This window comes from Helianthus annuus, chromosome 14 (assembly GCF_002127325.2).
Source record: "Helianthus annuus cultivar XRQ/B chromosome 14, HanXRQr2.0-SUNRISE, whole genome shotgun sequence".
NCBI lineage: Eukaryota > Viridiplantae > Streptophyta > Magnoliopsida > Asterales > Asteraceae > Helianthus > Helianthus annuus.
The window spans coordinates 43,998,265-44,018,409 of record NC_035446.2 but is presented as its reverse complement, the minus strand read 5'-3'; the positions used below and the strand labels follow the sequence as shown (position 1 = coordinate 44,018,409).

The 20,145-nt window shown below is 39.5% G+C and overlaps 2 long non-coding RNA genes across 2 annotated transcripts; both read left to right on the top strand.

Moving 5' to 3' along the window:
* The first annotated feature begins 482 nt into the window (after positions 1-482).
* Positions 483-3,001, top strand: LOC118486429. The gene is made up of 3 exons (XR_004879045.1): positions 483-660; positions 2,392-2,458; positions 2,907-3,001. It is a non-coding gene; the product is annotated as an uncharacterized LOC118486429 (long non-coding RNA).
* A 7,928-nt stretch (positions 3,002-10,929) lies between these two features.
* LOC110926841 lies at positions 10,930-13,467 on the top strand. The gene is made up of 3 exons (XR_002585408.2): positions 10,930-11,088; positions 12,858-12,924; positions 13,373-13,467. It is a non-coding gene; the product is annotated as an uncharacterized LOC110926841 (long non-coding RNA).
* Positions 13,468-20,145: the final 6,678 nt, after the last annotated feature.

Genomic DNA, 20,145 nt, shown 5'->3' with positions numbered 1-20,145 from the left:
GTTACGCAACTTAGCGTTCAAATAACATCTAACCGAAACAATTCGAAACGAATGACCGAACAATATCAAATCTTTTTTTTTATGGTCATCTAGTGTTAATTGGATCATTTTGGTCTAGTAATGATCATTCAACACCCTTTAAACACTTAAACACTTATACTTATAAACTTCCTAAAACATCTAACTAAAAGTTCTAACATATTTACTAAGTAATTCAAGAAGCAAAAGCAAAGGGAACCCCCCCCCCCCATTCACGGTTACAACACCAATTGTGGGCCACATTTTTTTTCAACTTGTTACCACAAATATCCTAGATGGTTACTAAAGTCTTGCAAGTTGATGCAAGTGGTGAAAGTATGATCATTACTAGTAACTAGTTACTTCACTTCTAAGCTTTTCACTCATACTTTCACCTTCCATTTTCACAACACCAAAAGCTCCCAAACATACCCCATTTTCGGTCCATATACACCATCACCCATCTTCATTTTCAAGCCACTTTCATGATGATCAAGATGCATTTTCATGGAACTTAGGAGGATCTAAGGCAACCACAAGTAGAAGCAAGCATTTCCATCCATCTAAGGGCTTTCAACCATCAAATCTTCATATTCTTTGCTTTTCATTTTCACCTAGATCATCCCTAGCCAAGAGCTAGAAGTGAGCATTCTAAATCCTTTATTTTCATACTTATTTATGTATTTATTGTTAAAGAACAACTTATAACTAAAAGAACAATACAAAATAAGATGAAAATATAAAGAAGCAAAATAATAATCATAATATAAAAGTGTGTTTATGTTGTGATTTATTGATGATTACTTGCATATTTGATCTAGTTTTGATGATTAGCATACAAATAACTTGTTAGATGATGTTTAAAAACATAATCTAACAAGTGTTCATGAAAGTGTTTAAGGGTTTTGTTAAGCATGAAAGATTAGATGGATGATCATGATCTTTGTTTTTGTTAAAGTATATAAAGTGGTTAACTAAAGATAATGCTTTTACAAGTTATAAAAAGAAAACATACAAGATGGGTTTTTATAAAAAGCTTGTTAAAACTAGAAGTAAAATATGATTTTTGGACTAGTAAACATATGTAAAGATCATACCAAAACCCTACATGATTATGAGTTCATCTTGATAAGTTATGTTATAAATCTCTTATGTTTTTATTAAGAAAAATATGAGAAGATTGGTGGTGATTTTATAAGAAAAGATGTGTTTTTATTAAACATGGCAAAGTCCATATTTCTAATAAAATATGGCCAAGTTTTCTTAAAAATCATAAGTTATAAAAACTATTATTTTTGACAAAATCTTTATTAGATTAAAAGATTTTTAAGAATAGTTTTTATAAAATCAAAGTTTGATATAAATATATATTTTTGAGAAAATATATATTTAGTTAACTTAACAACTTAAGTGCTATGTGTTATATGTTTGTATTAGTTATATGTATTATAACTAGGAACTTGAATACAATGATACAAATGAACACAATAAACATTTCGACTAAAGTCTTACAAGACTTCACATATTTACGCCTTAAAACGAGTTACGGACGATTCAAATAATCGGACACAATTTATGGTCAAAACGAACGACGGACGACTACATAAGTGAATTGCCAATCCGAAGAGTTACTACGATGTTTAGACGATTTTTCGACATGAAATATAAATATACTATCGATAACAAATTTTCGGATGTTTATAAACTTACAAAAACTAGTATGTTTTTATTTACTAACAAATGTACTTAGTAAATTTTTATAAAAAGGTTTTTATAAAAATGAAAGGCTTATTATACTAGTGGGCTATTTTTATAACAAATGGGCTTATTATACTTAATGGGCTTAACAAAAACACATGGGCCAAGCCCAATACCAAACATATGGGCCAAGGCCCAACACTATTTAAGCCCAACACTATTTAAGCCCAACACTATTCAAGCCCAACACTATTTAAGCCCAACACTATTTAAGCCCAACACTATTCAAGCCCAACACTATTTGAGGCCCAACACTATTTGAGGCCCAACACTATTTAGGCCCAACACTATTTGGGGCCCAAAAACATGAAAACATGGGCTCGGCCCAATGATACCATTATTGTAAACACAATCGTACAATTGATACATATAAGACACGAGACTAAGAGGACTAAATCCGACTATACAACTCACAAGATACAAGATGACATATATATATATATATATATATTTGGTGAAATATATATATATAACAGATTAACAACTCATTCATCTAAATACACCGTTCAACGAGCAGTATAGACATACAAGTCTTACACACAAATAAGACACAAGACTTGTACTCAAGTTATTTACAAAGACCGAAGTGTCTAACAAAAATAAGAACATTTGTAGGTCGCAACGCTATTCAGGACGACCGCACATGAGATCTTATTTTCATCTATTCACAGGACGCGATACTGTGAGTTCATGTCCCCTATTCATTTAAATGTTTTACAACTTTACAACTATCGGGGAAAATACATGTTCAACGTATGTTAAAGTTAGGGAATGAAACACCTTAGATCATGTGCGAATTAGGGTTATACATCTAAGCACCATTAATCCAGTTTGGACCTAGGTACAAGTGGTTAGATCTAATGGGTTTTGGCGAGCCCCACTCTTGGTCGTGGACCCATACGGAAGAGTGCTTTTGTGTCCCAGTCGATAGGAATCGGCATAAAATCGTCTAGGGTTGGATTGCTTCCTTTTTCGTCACACATATTAATGTCCTTGCAAAACATTAATGATCAACGATTTCATTGACGCTTTACATACTACAACTTACATTTTAAATACATCTTTTACAACTAAACCGCATGAATTCGCCAACTTTTGTTGATGTTTTCCAAACTTAACATGTATTTCAGGGAATTAAAGGACCATGTCGGGATTCTCAGTCAAGATAACAAGTACCAGAACTCCATGCCATCTTTTGGAGGGTTTAACTGTTATATTCGGCCTCTTTGCGGAAATATGATGGTTTAAACCTTAGTAGTTTATTTCATGTTAATGTATGAAACAATAACACATTACTTTTATGTTAATGGTTTGTAACCGACACACTAAACTTATGTTGTAATCTTTTGAAAAACTTATGTAATGGCAATGGCGTATGTTTTATTCATATAGTTTGTTCATGTTCATCGATATTTATGCAATGAAAACCATACAGATCACACCTTGCGTTTCCGCTACGAGCGGGTGTGACAGTTTGGTATCAGAGCATCGATTGTAGTGAACCAGGATTCTTTATCGAGTCTAAGTCTACAATCACTAGGGATCTCTCACGAAAACCAGTTAAATACAAACAAATGTTTTCATTTGCATAAACATTTTTCATGGTCCATTTTCAACAAGAATTCATCTCATACAAATCAAGCAAGGACATTAGTGTCTTAGTCATCTAAATAGTAGACATGCAACTTTAAGTTAATCCACACAACTCAATTAGGATAACTTAAAATGAACATTATGTGAAAAAATACATTTTGTGTATGTATGTAAAATAACAAATATTCATACATGTCGAACAACTTATTTCTCAGGATATCATGTCTTCCTCTGAAGGAAGCAACATATACGACGACGTAGACCCGATGGAGCTATCCTCCGACGATGACTATGTGCCGGAGGTTCAGGTCATCTTATCTGATAGCGACTCTACTTCTGACAGCGACATGGATGATTTTCAGCCGTTCGCACTTCAGGGCGAGATCATCGATGATGATGTGTTAGCTATCCCCCCTATACTAAACGACGTAGTTATCATAGGTCACCCGGAGGGTGAACATGTGGTCGAGGTTATACCATGGGATGTTCTTCCCCTTGTTATTGTGCCCTTAATTGACGACCTTGACGAGGAGGACGACGTTGTAGTCCCTGTGATTCCTGTGGAGCATTTGGATGACGAGTTGGGAGACGGGGATGTTCATGATTTGGTTATTCTAGAGGTTCCAGCACCGGTGGTTCCGATTTTTATTATCTCTTCTGATTCAGACACCGATTCGGATGCTTCCACTTATGCGTCCGTTACCTCATCCGCACTACAGGGCCATGCAGACTTTGGGGATGACATGATGCCAGCAGAGCCAGTCATCCCTGTACCTATTCCAGTCCCTGCACCAGATGCATCTCCTGAGCATGTTCGCCTCATACACTTCGCACCTATCATACCACCGACTGACCATACTGATGAGGCCGGACCATCCGAACATGCACACATACCACCCAGTGTCGAGCCTCTTACTGCGCCATACTCACCCCCTCATGTTATGCCTCTGACGTATCCATACCACCCACTGCATTTCCCAGCTGCTACTACCGAGTTACGTGCCCGTGTGCTGACACTCGAGCATCAGATAGATTTTGTTATCCGTCGAGTTAGTGAACTCGAGGATGAACTTACTCACCTTATTGGTTTGGTACTTCAGGCTCCACCACCACCACCAGGGTCACCACCATTACCCCCACTACCGCCCCAGATGCCACCCGTGGATATACCACCAGTCGATCTACCTGCCCGTGTTCTGGCGCTCGAGCAGCAGAGTGTGTTCCTTCATCGTTTGGTGCTCGATTTGGAGGGTAGGGTTTCTGATGTTCACAGGCTATTATTCCCGATTCCACCGCCAGTATCCCCCCCCATAGACTATGTTTGCAGGTATCGTGCTTTTGGGACGGGTATCTATATCCGTTTTGTGTACATATTGATGCTCCACCAAGTTTTTAGGACAACCGACATACAGCGGATCACACAGTTGGAAGGAAGACCTTGTTATCTCTTTTGTTGTACTAGACTAGTATGACCGGGTTATGTAGCCCGAGTCTATTTTTTTGTTTCCTTTCAAACGATAATGTAACCGGTTGACTATATATATGAAAAACTTGGTGTTATCTATTAAATGCATCTGAGTGGTCTGGTTGGACATATCTTATTGTTTATGTTAACTTATTTACTCGCATTATATGTTTCTTGGTGATATTGCTATTAATGTTAAAGATGTATATTTTTTTTATGCTTAGTAAAATTATTTAAGAAATCAAATCAACGTCTAATCTTTATCCTATTTCTCCTTTGGAAGAATCATGCCACCAAGGAGAGTCTTACGGACACGGACAGTTAATCCACCCCCACCTCCACCGATGCCTACAAACGAGGCTGAATTAAATGCACTAATAGAACAGAGGATCGCCCAAGCTATCGCACTGTATGAGGCATCCCGTGTCGAACAAAGTGGTGGCACCGGCGGATCGGGAGGCCAGGGTCAAGGCGGTAATTCAGGTGGAACAAATAATACGGGTAACGTTTAGTTGTTTTAATTACAACTCATCAAATTTCTTTCTAAATCTATTTGTACGATTCACTATTTGCTCATTCAGAATCCGTTGTCCAATTACAGGGTGCACATTCAAGCAGTTCCTGGACTGCAAGCCACTCAACTACGATGGCACAGGCGGTGCTGTGGCTTACGTGAGATGGACTGAGAAAACGGATTCCACAATCAGAATGAGCAGATGTTCCGCTAATCAGCAAGTCACTTTCGTTACTGGCTTGTTTCTTAACGAGGCCCTTACATGGTGGAACTTACAAGTGCAAACTTTGGGTGATAACGCTGCTTATGCGTTAACTTGGGAGGAACTGAAGGAACGTATGAGGGATAAGTACTGTTCTCGTGCTGAACTCCAGAAGTTGGAGAACGAGTTTTGGAACCTTACCATGGTCGGAGCTGATATCACGGGATATACGCAAAGGTTTCACGATCTGTCCCGCGTGATTCCTTATCTTGTGACACCAGAATACAAGCGTATCGAACGCTACATCTGGGGACTTTCTGACAAGATTCGAAGTTTGGTTACTGCAGCTAAACCCACGACTATTACTCAGGCTGTGACTATAGCAGTGAGTCTTACTGAAGACGGGGTCAGGATGAAAATATTCGGTGAGAAAGGTGATGATAAAAAGGAAACACATGCCGAGTCTTCCAACCGTGGGAAGAGAAATTACTCGAATTTCAAGAAGGGAACCTGCGGTAATAACAACAACAACAACAACAGTAACAACAACCACAACAACAATAACAATAACCCCAACAACAACAACAACAACAGGCGACAGAATAACCCGCAAAAGGATGCAAGGGCGTTTGTAGCCACAAACGACACTGGTCCTAAGAAGTACGCTGGTACTTTACCTAAGTGTGAGCGATGTAAATATCATCACTTGGGTGATTGTCGGGTTGTCAAGTGTGACAAGTGTGGCAAGAATGGCCACCGTGCTGAATCATGTTGGGGAACGGGAAATAATACTGGATCGGGAAGTGGATTTGATAACAAGAATGGGAACGGGAATGGTCGTGGTCAAGGATGCTTTGGATGCGGAAGCAAAGATCACTACAAGAAAGATTGTCCTAAAGAAAACCAAGCTCGTGGTCGATCTTTTGTGATTGGAGCCAAGGATGCGCGCCAAGACCCTAATGTGGTCACTGGTACGTTTCTCCTCAATGATCATTTTGCATCCATATTATTTGATACCGGAGCCGATTTTAGTTTTATCTCTATAGAATTTAAAAATATTCTGGGCTTGGAACCTAGTAAGCTAGATGTTCCATATTCTATAGAATTGGCTAACGGTAGACTAATAGAGACGGGAGAAGTTGTTAAGGAGTGTACCTTAGAACTTGGCGAACAAAAATTCAATATCGATCTCTTACCCATTGAATTGGGTAGTTTCGACGTAGTGGTTGGCATGGATTGGCTATCCAACAATCGAGCCGAAGTCGTTTGCCACGAGAAGATAATTCGACTACCACTACCGAACGAAGAGACACTTGTTATACATGGAGAGAAGCGTGACACCCCATTAAGGATCATCAATTGCATGAAAGCACAGAAATACTTACGGAAAGGTTATATTGCCTTTCTAGCGCATGTTGTAGACAAGAAGGCCGATGGGCCGAAGTTGACGGATATTCCGGTAGTAAAAGAATTTCCTGAAGTCTTTCCTGAAGACTTGCCAGGACTACCACCTAATCGACAAGTCGAATTTCACATCGACTTGGTACCAGGAGCCGCACCCGTAGCTAAATCTCCGTATCGATTAGCACCTTCTGAAATGCAGGAATTGTCCACACAACTTCAAGAGTTGTTGGATAAGGGATTCATCAGACCGAGTTTCTCGCCTTGGGGAGCTCCAGTTCTTTTTGTGAAAAAGAAGGACGGGACATTCAGAATGTGTATCGACTACAGAGAGTTGAATAAACTCACCATCAAGAATCGGTATCCACTACCGAGGATTGACGACTTATTTGATCAACTTCAAGGGTCGAGTTTTTATTCAAAAATAGACTTACGATCTGGGTATCATCAGTTACGGATTCAAGAAGAAAGCGTACCGAAAACGGCTTTTCGAACTCGTTACGGTCATTACGAGTTTCTCGTTATGCCTTTTGGTTTAACGAACGCACCGGCGGTCTTCATGGATTTAATGAACCGCGTGTGCAAGCCGTATCTCGACAAATTCGTCATAGTGTTCATTGACGACATCTTGATATACTCACAATCGGCAGACGAGCATGAACAACATTTGAGAACCATCTTAGAACTACTCAAGAAGGAGAAACTATACGCGAAGTTTTCCAAATGTGATTTTTGGATTCGTGAAGTACAATTTCTCGGGCATATAGTGAACGAGAAAGGTATTCAAGTAGACCCGTCGAAAATTGATTCGATTAAAAATTGGGAAGCGCCCAAGACTCCTACGGAAGTGCGACAATTTTTGGGCTTAGCGGGATATTATCGGAGGTTTATTGAGAATTTTTCAAAGATTGCTCAACCGCTAACTTCTCTTACACAGAAAGACAGGAAATTTGATTGGGGAGAGAAACAAGAAGCAGCATTTCAACTTCTTAAAGACAAGTTGTGCATCGCACCAATCTTATCATTACCTGACGGTACCGATGACTTTGTAGTATACTGTGATGCTTCGCACCAAGGTTTGGGTTGTGTTCTCATGCAACGTGAAAAGGTTATCGCGTACGCGTCCCGCCAATTGAAAGTTCACGAGAAGAACTATACCACTCACGACCTAGAGTTAGGCGCGGTGGTATTTGCTTTGAAAATTTGGCGGCATTACTTATATGGTACACAGTGCACTATTTTCACAGATCATAGGAGTCTACAACACATATTCAACCAAAAAGAATTAAATATGCGTCAGCGACGCTGGGTTGAATTATTGAACGACTATGACTGTGAGATCAAGTACCATCCGGGCAAGGCAAACGTTGTAGCAGACGCCTTGAGCCGCAAGGAACGAGTTAAAACACTAAGAGTGCGAGCACTAGAGATGACGATTCACACAGATCTTACCGCACGAATTCAAAATGCACAACAAGAAGCGCTCAAGGAAGAGCATATTCTAGAAGAATCACTCCGAGGCATGGAAAAACAGTTAGTGCCGAAGGAAGATGAAACTTTGTACTTTGCAGGTAGAATTTGGGTTCCATTCTTTGGAGGTCTCCGAGATCTCATTTTTGAGGAAGCACATAGGTCAAAGTACTCGATCCATCCTGGATCAGATAAGATGTACCATGACTTAAAGGAGTACTATTGGTGGCCTAACCTCAAAAAGGATATTGCTATCTATGTTGGAAAATGCTTGACCTGCGCGAAGGTCAAGGCAGAGTATCAAAAACCGTCGGGTTTATTACAACAACCCGAGATTCCCGCTTGGAAATGGGAACAAATATCGATGGACTTCATTACGAAGTTACCCAGGACCTCGAAAGGCCATGACATGATATGGGTAATCGTCGATAGATTGACAAAGTCCGCCCACTTCTTACCGATTCAGGAGAAGGATAGTACTGAGAAACTAGCGGGAATCTATCTCAAAGAAATAGTGGCTCGTCATGGAGTGCCTATTTCAATCATTTCGGACCGAGACGGTCGTTTTGTTTCAAGAATATGGAAATCATTTCAACAGGCCTTTGGATCTCAATTGAATCTAAGTACGGCCTTTCATCCACAAACTGACGGCCAGAGCGAACGGACAATCCAAACACTCGAAGATATGCTTCGTGCATGTGTTATGGATTTAGGCGGCAATTGGGATAATCATCTACCTCTAGTTGAGTTTTCCTACAATAACAGCTACCATACAAGTATACGAGCTGCACCGTTTGAAGCTCTTTATGGTCGAAAGTGTCGCTCTCCGCTATGTTGGGCGGAAACAGGCGATAGTCAATTAATTGGTCCGGAACTAGTCCAAGATACTACTGATAAAATTTTTCAGATACGAGACCGTATCAAGGCGGCTCGCGATCGACAAAAGCTTTACGCAGATGGAAAACGAAAACAAACATCTTTCGAAGTTGGAGAGAAAGTTTTGTTGAAAGTCTCCCCTTGGAAAGGCGTAGCGAGGTTCGGTAAACGTGGAAAGCTTAACTCGTGTTACATTGGACCATTTGAAATCTTAGAAAAGATTGGCACTGTTGCTTACAAGTTGAAGTTACCAGATGAACTTAGCAGTGTACACCACACGTTTCATGTGTCTAATCTTAAAAAGAGTCCAATACAAGTAACCGTTACCATTCCTACGGATGAAATTCACATTGACGACAAACTCCAATACACGGAGGAACCTGTTGAGGTCGCGGACTGGAAGGTCAATAAAACACGGAGAAGTCGTATCAAGTTAGTAAAGGTTCGTTGGAACTCTCGTCACGGGCCCGAGTATACTTGGGAACGTGAAGACCAAATGAAGGCAAAATATCCCCACCTATTTCCGAAGACTCCTGAAAAGAATAACAAAGCTAGAATTTCGGGACGAAATTCTCAATAACAAGGGGAGAATGTGACAACTGCGACTTTACGGTAACTTTTCACACTTAAAATACTCATTTTAGCTACATTTTTAGCTACATTTTTATTCATTTTGAACATCCGAACTGCTTATTTCGTGACATACACATAGAATACTCAAGGAATACTTACTTAGGATGCATATGACTCATTTTTATTAAGTACATTTGGAACAGTTTAAACAATGCATCGAAACTACTAGAAAAGCACCTAATAAACTAGTATTCTGACGAAAAAGCAGAATCCGAAGAAAATCATCTAAACGACATCTTTAGGACTTAGACGAAAGTCCAACATCTTATATATATTAAACCCTAACTAGGAATACAAGGGTTTGATTTAAATCCTTTCCGAAGTCCGATAACACTAAAAATTGCCCGAAAAGCACTAAAAGCGACGATTTCAACACTTTTCCGCAGAAATCAGCTTTCTAATATTTTACGACATGTAAAAATATTATTTAACACAGAATTCATGTGAGGATACATTCGGGTATCATCCGAGTCAATAACTACATCAATTCACACAAGTTACGCAACTTAGCGTTCAAATAACATCTAACCGAAACAATTCGAAACGAATGACCGAACAATATCAAATCTTTTTTTTTATGGTCATCTAGTGTTAATTGGATCATTTTGGTCTAGTAATGATCATTTAACACCCTTTAAAAACTTAAACACTTATACTTATAAACTTCCTAAAACATCTAACTAAAAGTTCTAACATATTTACTAAGTAATTCAAGAAGCAAAAGCAAAGGGAAACCCCCCCCCCCCATTCACGGTTACAACACCAATTGTGGGCCCCATTTTTTTTTCAACTTGTTACCACAAATATCCTAGATGGTTACTAAAGTCTTGCAAGTTGATGTAAGTGGTGAAAGTATGATCATTACTAGTAACTAGTTACTTCACTTCTAAGCTTTTCACTCATACTTTCACCTTCCATTTTCACAACACCAAAAGCTCCCAAACATAACCCATTTTCGGTCCATATACACCGTCACCCATCTTCAATTTCAAGCCACTTTCATGATGATCAAGATGCATTTTCATGGAACTTAGGAGGATCTAAGGCAACCACAAGTAGAAGCAAGCATTTCCATCCATCTAAGGGCTTTCAACCATCAAATCTTCATATTCTTTGCTTTTCATTTTCACCTAGATCATCCCTAGCCAAGAGCTAGAAGTGAGCATTCTAAATCCTTTATTTTCATACTTATTTATGTATTTATTGTTAAAGAACAACTTATAACTAAAAGAACAATACAAAATAAGATGAAAATATAAAGAAGCAAAATAATAATCATAATATAAAAGTGTGTTTATGTTGTGATTTATTGATGATTACTTGCATATTTGATCTAGTTTTGATGATTAGCATACAAATAACTTGTTAGATGATGTTAAAAACATAATCTAACAAGTGTTCATGAAAGTGTTTAAGGGTTTTGTTAAGCGTGAAAGATTAGATGGATGATCATGATCTTTGTTTTTGTTAAAGTATATAAAGTGGTTAACTAAAGATAATGCTTTTACAAGTTATAAAAAGAAAACATACAAGATGGGTTTTTATAAAAAGCTTGTTAAAACTAGAAGTAAAATATGATTTTTGGACTAGTAAACATATGTAAAGATCATACCAAAACCCTACATGATTATGAGTTCATCTTGATAAGTTATGTTATAAATCTCTTATGTTTTTATTAAGAAAAATATGAGAAGATTGGTGGTGATTTTATAAGAAAAGATGTGTTTTTATTAAACATGGCAAAGTCCATATTTCTAATAAAATATGGCCAAGTTTTCTTAAAAATCATAAGTTATAAAAACTATTATTTTTGACAAAATCTTTATTAGATTAAAAGATTTTTAAGAATAGTTTTTATAAAATCAAAGTTTGATATAAATATATATTTTTGAGAAAATATATATTTAGTTAACTTAACAACTTAAGTGCTATGTGTTATATGTTTGTATTAGTTATATGTATTATAACTAGGAACTTGAATACAATGATACAAATGAACACAATAAACATTTCGACTAAAGTCTTACAAGACTTCACATATTTACGCCTTAAAACGAGTTACGGACGATTCAAATAATCGGACACCATTTATGGTCAAAACGAACGACGGACGACTACATAAGTGAATTGCCAATCCGAAGAGTTACTACGATGTTTAGACGATTTTTCGACACGAAATATAAATATACTATCGATAACAAATTTTCGGATGTTTATAAACTTACAAAAACTAGTATGTTTTTATTTACTAACAAATGTACTTAGTAAATTTTTATAAAAAGGTTTTATAAAAATGAAAGGCTTATTATACTAGTGGGCTATTTTTATAACAAATGGGCTTATTATACTTAATGGGCTTAACAAAAACACATGGGCCAAGCCCAATACCAAACATATGTGCCAAGGCCCAACACTATTTAAGCCCAACACTATTCAAGCCCAACACTATTTAAGCCCAACACTATTTAAGCCCAACACTATTCAAGCCCAACACTATTCAAGCCCAACACTATTGAGGCCCAACACTATTTGAGGCCCAACACTATTTAGGCCCAACACTATTTGGGGCCCAAAAACATGAAAACATGGGCTCGGCCCAATGATACCATTATTGTAAACACAATCGTACAATTGATACATATAAGACACGAGACTAAGAGGACTAAATCCGACTATACAACTCACAAGATACAAGATGACATATATATATATATATTGGTGAAATATATATATATATATATATATATATATATATATATATATATATATATATATATATATATAACAGATTAACAACTCATTCATCTAAATACACCGTTCAACGAGCAGTATAGACATACAAGTCTTACACACAAATAAGACACAAGACTTGTACTCAAGTTATTTACAAAGACCGAAGTGTCTAACAAAAATAAGAACATTTGTAGGTCGCAACGCTATTCAGGACGACCGCACGTGAGATCTTATTTTCATCTATTCACAGGACGCGATACTGTGAGTTCATGTCCCCTATTCATTTAAATGTTTTACAACTTTACAACTATCGGGGAAAATACATGTTCAACGTATGTTAAAGTTAGGGAATGAAACACCTTAGATCATGTGCGAATTAGGGTTATACATCTAAGCACCATTAATCCAGTTTGGACCTAGGTACAAGTGGTTAGATCTAATGGGTTTTGGCGAGCCCCACTCTTGGTCGTGGACCCATACGGAAGAGTGCTTTTGTGTCCCAGTCGATAGGAATCGGCATAAAATCGTCTAGGGTTGGATTGCTTCCTTTTTCGTCACACATATTAATGTCCTTGCAAAACATTAATGATCAACGATTTCATTGACGCTTTACATACTACAACTTACATTTTAAATACGTCTTTTACAACTAAACCGCATGAATTCGCCAACTTTTGTTGATGTTTTCCAAACTTAACATGTATTTCAGGGAATTAAAGGACCATGTCGGGATTCTCAGTCAAGATAACAAGTACCAGAACTCCATGCCATCTTTTGGAGGGTTTAACTGTTATATTCGGCCTCTTTGCGGAAATATGATGGTTTAAACCTTAGTAGTTTATTTCATGTTAATGTATGAAACAATAACACATTACTTTTATGTTAATGGTTTGTAACCGACACACTAAACTTATGTTGTAATCTTTTGAAAAACTTATGTAATGGCAATGGCGTATGTTTTATTCATATAGTTTGTTCATGGTCATCGATATTTATGCAATGAAAACCATACAGATCACACCTTGCGTTTCCGCTACGAGCGGGTGTGACAGTTTGGTATCAGAGCATCGATTGTAGTGAACCAGGATTCTTTATCGAGTCTAAGTCTACAATCACTAGGGATCTCTCACGAAAACCAGTTAAATACAACAAATGTTTTCATTTGCATAAACATTTTTCATGGTCCATTTTCAACAAGAATTCATCTCATACAAATCAAGCAAGGACATTAGTGTCTTAGTCATCTAAATAGTAGACATGCAACTTTAAGTTAATCCACACAACTCAATTAGGATAACTTAAAATGAACATTATGTGAAAAAATACATTTTGTGTATGTATGTAAAATAACAAATATTCATACGTGTCGAACAACTTATTTCTCAGGATATCATGTCTTCCTCTGAAGGAAGCAACATATACGACGACGTAGACCCGATGGAGCTATCCTCCGACGATGACTATGTGCCGGAGGTTCAGGTCATCTTATCTGATAGCGACTCTACTTCTGACAGCGACATGGATGATTTTCAGCCGTTCGCACTTCTGGGCGAGATCATCGATGATGATGTGTTAGCTATCCCCCTATACTAAACGACGTAGTTATCATAGGTCACCCGGAGGGTGAACATGTGGTCGAGGTTATACCATGGGATGTTCTTCCCCTTGTTATTGTGCCCTTAATTGACGACCTTGACGAGGAGGACGACGTTGTAGTCCCTGTGATTCCTGTGGAGCATTTGGATGACGAGTTGGGAGACGGGGATGTTCATGATTTGGTTATTCTAGAGGTTCCAGCACCGGTGGTTCCGATTTTTATTATCTCTTCTGATTCAGACACCGATTCGGATGCTTCCACTTATGCGTCCGTTACCTCATCCGCACTACAGGGCCATGCAGACTTTGGGGATGACATGATGCCAGCAGAGCCAGTCATCCCTGTACCTATTCCAGTCCCTGCACCAGATGCATCTCCTGAGCATGTTCGCCTCATACACTTCGCACCTATCATACCACCGACTGACCATACTGATGAGGCCGGACCATCCGAACATGCACACATACCACCCAGTGTCGAGCCTCTTACTGCGCCATACTCACCCCCTCATGTTATGCCTCTGACGTATCCATACCACCCACTGCATTTCCCAGCTGCTACTACCGAGTTACGTGCCCGTGTGCTGACACTCGAGCATCAGATAGATTTTGTTATCCGTCGAGTTAGTGAACTCGAGGATGAACTTACTCACCTTATTGGTTTGGTACTTCAGGCTCCACCACCACCACCAGGGTCACCACCATTACCCCCACTACCGCCCCAGATGCCACCCGTGGATATACCACCAGTCGATCTACCTGCCCGTGTTCTGGCGCTCGAGCAGCAGAGTGTGTTCCTTCATCGTTTGGTGCTCGATTTGGAGGGTAGGGTTTCTGATGTTCACAGGCTATTATTCCCGATTCCACCGCCAGTATCCCCCCCCCATAGACTATGTTTGCAGGTATCGTGCTTTTGGGACGGGTATCTATATCCGTTTTGTGTACATATTGATGCTCCACCAAGTTTTTAGGACAACCGACATACAGCGGATCACACAGTTGGAAGGAAGACCTTGTTATCTCTTTTGTTGTACTAGACTAGTATGACCGGGTTATGTAGCCCGAGTCTATTTTTTTGTTTCCTTTCAAACGATAATGTAACCGGTTGACTATATATATGAAAAACTTGGTGTTATCTATTAAATGCATCTGAGTGGTCTGGTTGGACATATCTTATTGTTTATGTTAACTTATTTACTCGCATTATATGTTTCTTGGTGATATTGCTATTAATGTTAAAGATGTATATTTTTTTTTATGCTTAGTAAAATTATTTAAGAAATCAAATCAACGTCTAATCTTTATCCTATTTCTCCTTTGGAAGAATCATGCCACCAAGGAGAGTCTTACGGACACGGACAGTTAATCCACCCCCACCTCCACCGATGCCTACAAACGAGGCTGAATTAAATGCACTAATAGAACAGAGGATCGCCCAAGCTATCGCACTGTATGAGGCATCCCGTGTCGAACAAAGTGGTGGCACCGGCGGATCGGGAGGCCAGGGTCAAGGCGGTAATTCAGATGGAACAAATAATACGGGTAACGTTTAGTTGTTTTAATTACAACTCATCAAATTTCTTTCTAAATCTATTTGTACGATTCACTATTTGCTCATTCAGAATCCGTTGTCCAATTACAGGGTGCACATTCAAGCAGTTCCTGGACTGCAAGCCACTCAACTACGATGGCACAGGCGGTGCTGTGGCTTACGTGAGATGGACTGAGAAAACGGATTCCACAATCAGAATGAGCAGATGTTCCGCTAATCAGCAAGTCACTTTCGTTACTGGCTTGTTTCTTAACGAGGCCCTTACATGGTGGAACTTACAAGTGCAAACTTTGGGTGATAACGCTGCTTATGCGTTAACTTGGGAGGAACTGAAGGAACGTATGAGGGATAAGTACTGTTCTCGTGCTGAACTCCAGAAGTTGGAGAACGAGTTTTGGAACCTTACCATGGTCGGAGCTGATATCACGGGATATACGCAAAGGTTTCACGATCTGTCCCGCGTGATTCCTTATCTTGTGACACCAGAATACAAGCGTATCGAACGCTACATCTGGGGACTTTCTGACAAGATTCGAAGTTTGGTTACTGCAGCTAAACCCACGACTATTACTCAGGCTGTGACTATAGCAGTGAGTCTTACTGAAGACGGGGTCAGGATGAAAATATTCGGTGAGAAAGGTGATGATAAAAAGGAAACACATGCCGAGTCTTCCAACCGTGGGAAGAGAAATTACTCGAATTTCAAGAAGGGAACCTGCGGTAATAACAACAACAACAACAACAGTAACAACAACCACAACAACAATAACAATAACCCCAACAACAACAACAACAACAGGCGACAGAATAACCCGCAAAAGGATGCAAGGGCGTTTGTAGCCACAAACGACACTGGTCCTAAGAAGTACGCTGGTACTTTACCTAAGTGTGAGCGATGTAAATATCATCACTTGGGTGATTGTCGGGTTGTCAAGTGTGACAAGTGTGGCAAGAATGGCCACCGTGCTGAATCATGTTGGGGAACGGGAAATAATACTGGATCGGGAAGTGGATTTGATAACAAGAATGGGAACGGGAATGGTCGTGGTCAAGGATGCTTTGGATGCGGAAGCAAAGATCACTACAAGAAAGATTGTCCTAAAGAAAACCAAGCTCGTGGTCGATCTTTTGTGATTAGAGCCAAGGATGCGCGCCAAGACCCTAATGTGGTCACTGGTACGTTTCTCCTCAATGATCATTTTGCATCCATATTATTTGATACCGGAGCCGATTTTAGTTTTATCTCTATAGAATTTAAAAATATTCTGGGCTTGGAACCTAGTAAGCTAGATGTTCCATATTCTATAGAATTGGCTAACGGTAGACTAATAGAGACGGGAGAAGTTGTTAAGGAGTGTACCTTAGAACTTGGCGAACAAAAATTCAATATCGATCTCTTACCCATTGAATTGGGTAGTTTCGACGTAGTGGTTGGCATGGATTGGCTATCCAACAATCGAGCCGAAGTCGTTTGCCACGAGAAGATAATTCGACTACCACTACCGAACGAAGAGACACTTGTTATACATGGAGAGAAGCGTGACACCCCATTAAGGATCATCAATTGCATGAAAGCACAGAAATACTTACGGAAAGGTTATATTGCCTTTCTAGCGCATGTTGTAGACAAGAAGGCCGATGGGCCGAAGTTGACGGATATTCCGGTAGTAAAAGAATTTCCTGAAGTCTTTCCTGAAGACTTGCCAGGACTACCACCTAATCGACAAGTCGAATTTCACATCGACTTGGTACCAGGAGCCGCACCCGTAGCTAAATCTCTGTATCGATTAGCACCTTCTGAAATGCAGGAATTGTCCACACAACTTCAAGAGTTGTTGGATAAGGGATTCATCAGACCGAGTTTCTCGCCTTGGGGAGCTCCAGTTCTTTTTGTGAAAAAGAAGGACGGGACATTCAGAATGTGTATCGACTACAGAGAGTTGAATAAACTCACCATCAAGAATCGGTATCCACTACCGAGGATTGACGACTTATTTGATCAACTTCAAGGGTCGAGTTTTTATTCAAAAATAGACTTACGATCTGGGTATCATCAGTTACGGATTCAAGAAGAAAGCGTACCGAAAACGGCTTTTCGAACTCGTTACGGTCATTACGAGTTTCTCGTTATGCCTTTTGGTTTAACGAACGCACCGGCGGTCTTCATGGATTTAATGAACCGCGTGTGCAAGCCGTATCTCGACAAATTCGTCATAGTGTTCATTGACGACATCTTGATATACTCACAATCGGCAGACGAGCATGAACAACATTTGAGAACCATCTTAGAACTACTCAAGAAGGAGAAACTATACGCGAAGTTTTCCAAATGTGATTTTTGGATTCGTGAAGTACAATTTCTCGGGCATATAGTGAACGAGAAAGGTATTCAAGTAGACCCGTCGAAAATTGATTCGATTAAAAATTGGGAAGCGCCCAAGACTCCTACGGAAGTGCGACAATTTTTGGGCTTAGCGGGATATTATCGGAGGTTTATTGAGAATTTTTCAAAGATTGCTCAACCGCTAACTTCTCTTACACAGAAAGACAGGAAATTTGATTGGGGAGAGAAACAAGAAGCAGCATTTCAACTTCTTAAAGACAAGTTGTGCATCGCACCAATCTTATCATTACCTGACGGTACCGATGACTTTGTAGTATACTGTGATGCTTCGCACCAAGGTTTGGGTTGTGTTCTCATGCAACGTGAAAAGGTTATCGCGTACGCGTCCCGCCAATTGAAAGTTCACGAGAAGAACTATACCACTCACGACCTAGAGTTAGGCGCGGTGGTATTTGCTTTGAAAATTTGGCGGCATTACTTATATGGTACACAGTGCACTATTTTCACAGATCATAGGAGTCTACAACACATATTCAACCAAAAAGAATTAAATATGCGTCAGCGACGCTGGGTTGAATTATTGAACGACTATGACTGTGAGATCAAGTACCATCCGGGCAAGGCAAACGTTGTAGCAGACGCCTTGAGCCGCAAGGAACGAGTTAAAACACTAAGAGTGCGAGCACTAGAGATGACGATTCACACAGATCTTACCGCACGAATTCAAAATGCACAACAAGAAGCGCTCAAGGAAGAGCATATTCTAGAAGAATCACTCCGAGGCATGGAAAAACAGTTAGTGCCGAAGGAAGATGAAACTTTGTACTTTGCAGGTAGAATTTGGGTTCCATTCTTTGGAGGTCTCCGAGATCTCATTTTTGAGGAAGCACATAGGTCAAAGTACTCGATCCATCTTGGATCAGATAAGATGTACCATGACTTAAAGGAGTACTATTGGTGGCCTAACCTCAAAAAGGATATTGCTATCTATGTTGGAAAATGCTTGACCTGCGCGAAGGTCAAGGCAGAGTATCAAAAACCGTCGGGTTTATTACAACAACCCGAGATTCCCGCTTGGAAATGGGAACAAATATCGATGGACTTCATTACGAAGTTACCCAGGACCTCGAAAGGCCATGACATGATATGGGTAATCGTCGATAGATTGACAAAGTCCGCCCACTTCTTACCGATTCAGGAGAAGGATAGTACTGAGAAACTAGCGGGAATCTATCTCAAAGAAATAGTGGCTCGTCATGGAGTGCCTATTTCAATCATTTCGGACCGAGACGGTCGTTTTGTTTCAAGAATATGGAAATCATTTCAACAGGCCTTTGGATCTCAATTGAATCTAAGTACGGCCTTTCATCCACAAACTGACGGCCAGAGCGAACGGACAATCCAAACACTCGAAGATATGCTTCGTGCATGTGTTATGGATTTAGGCGGCAATTGGGATAATCATCTACCTCTAGTTGAGTTTCCCTACAATAACAGCTACCATACAAGTATACGAGCTGCACCGTTTGAAGCTCTTTATGGTCGAAAGTGTCGCTCTCCGCTATGTTGGGCGGAAACAGGCGATAGTCAATTAATTGGTCCGGAACTAGTCCAAGATACTACTGATAAAATTTTTCAGATACGAGACCGTATCAAGGCGGCTCGCGATCGACAAAAGCTTTACGCAGATGGAAAACGAAAACAAACATCTTTCGAAGTTGGAGAGAAAGTTTTGTTGAAAGTCTCCCCTTGGAAAGGCGTAGCGAGGTTCGGTAAACGTGGAAAGCTTAACTCGTGTTACATTGGACCATTTGAAATCTTAGAAAAGATTGGCACTGTTGCTTACAAGTTGAAGTTACCAGATGAACTTAGCAGTGTACACCACACGTTTCATGTGTCTAATCTTAAAAAGAGTCCAATACAAGTAACCGTTACCATTCCTACGGATGAAATTCACATTGACGACAAACTCCAATACACGGAGGAACCT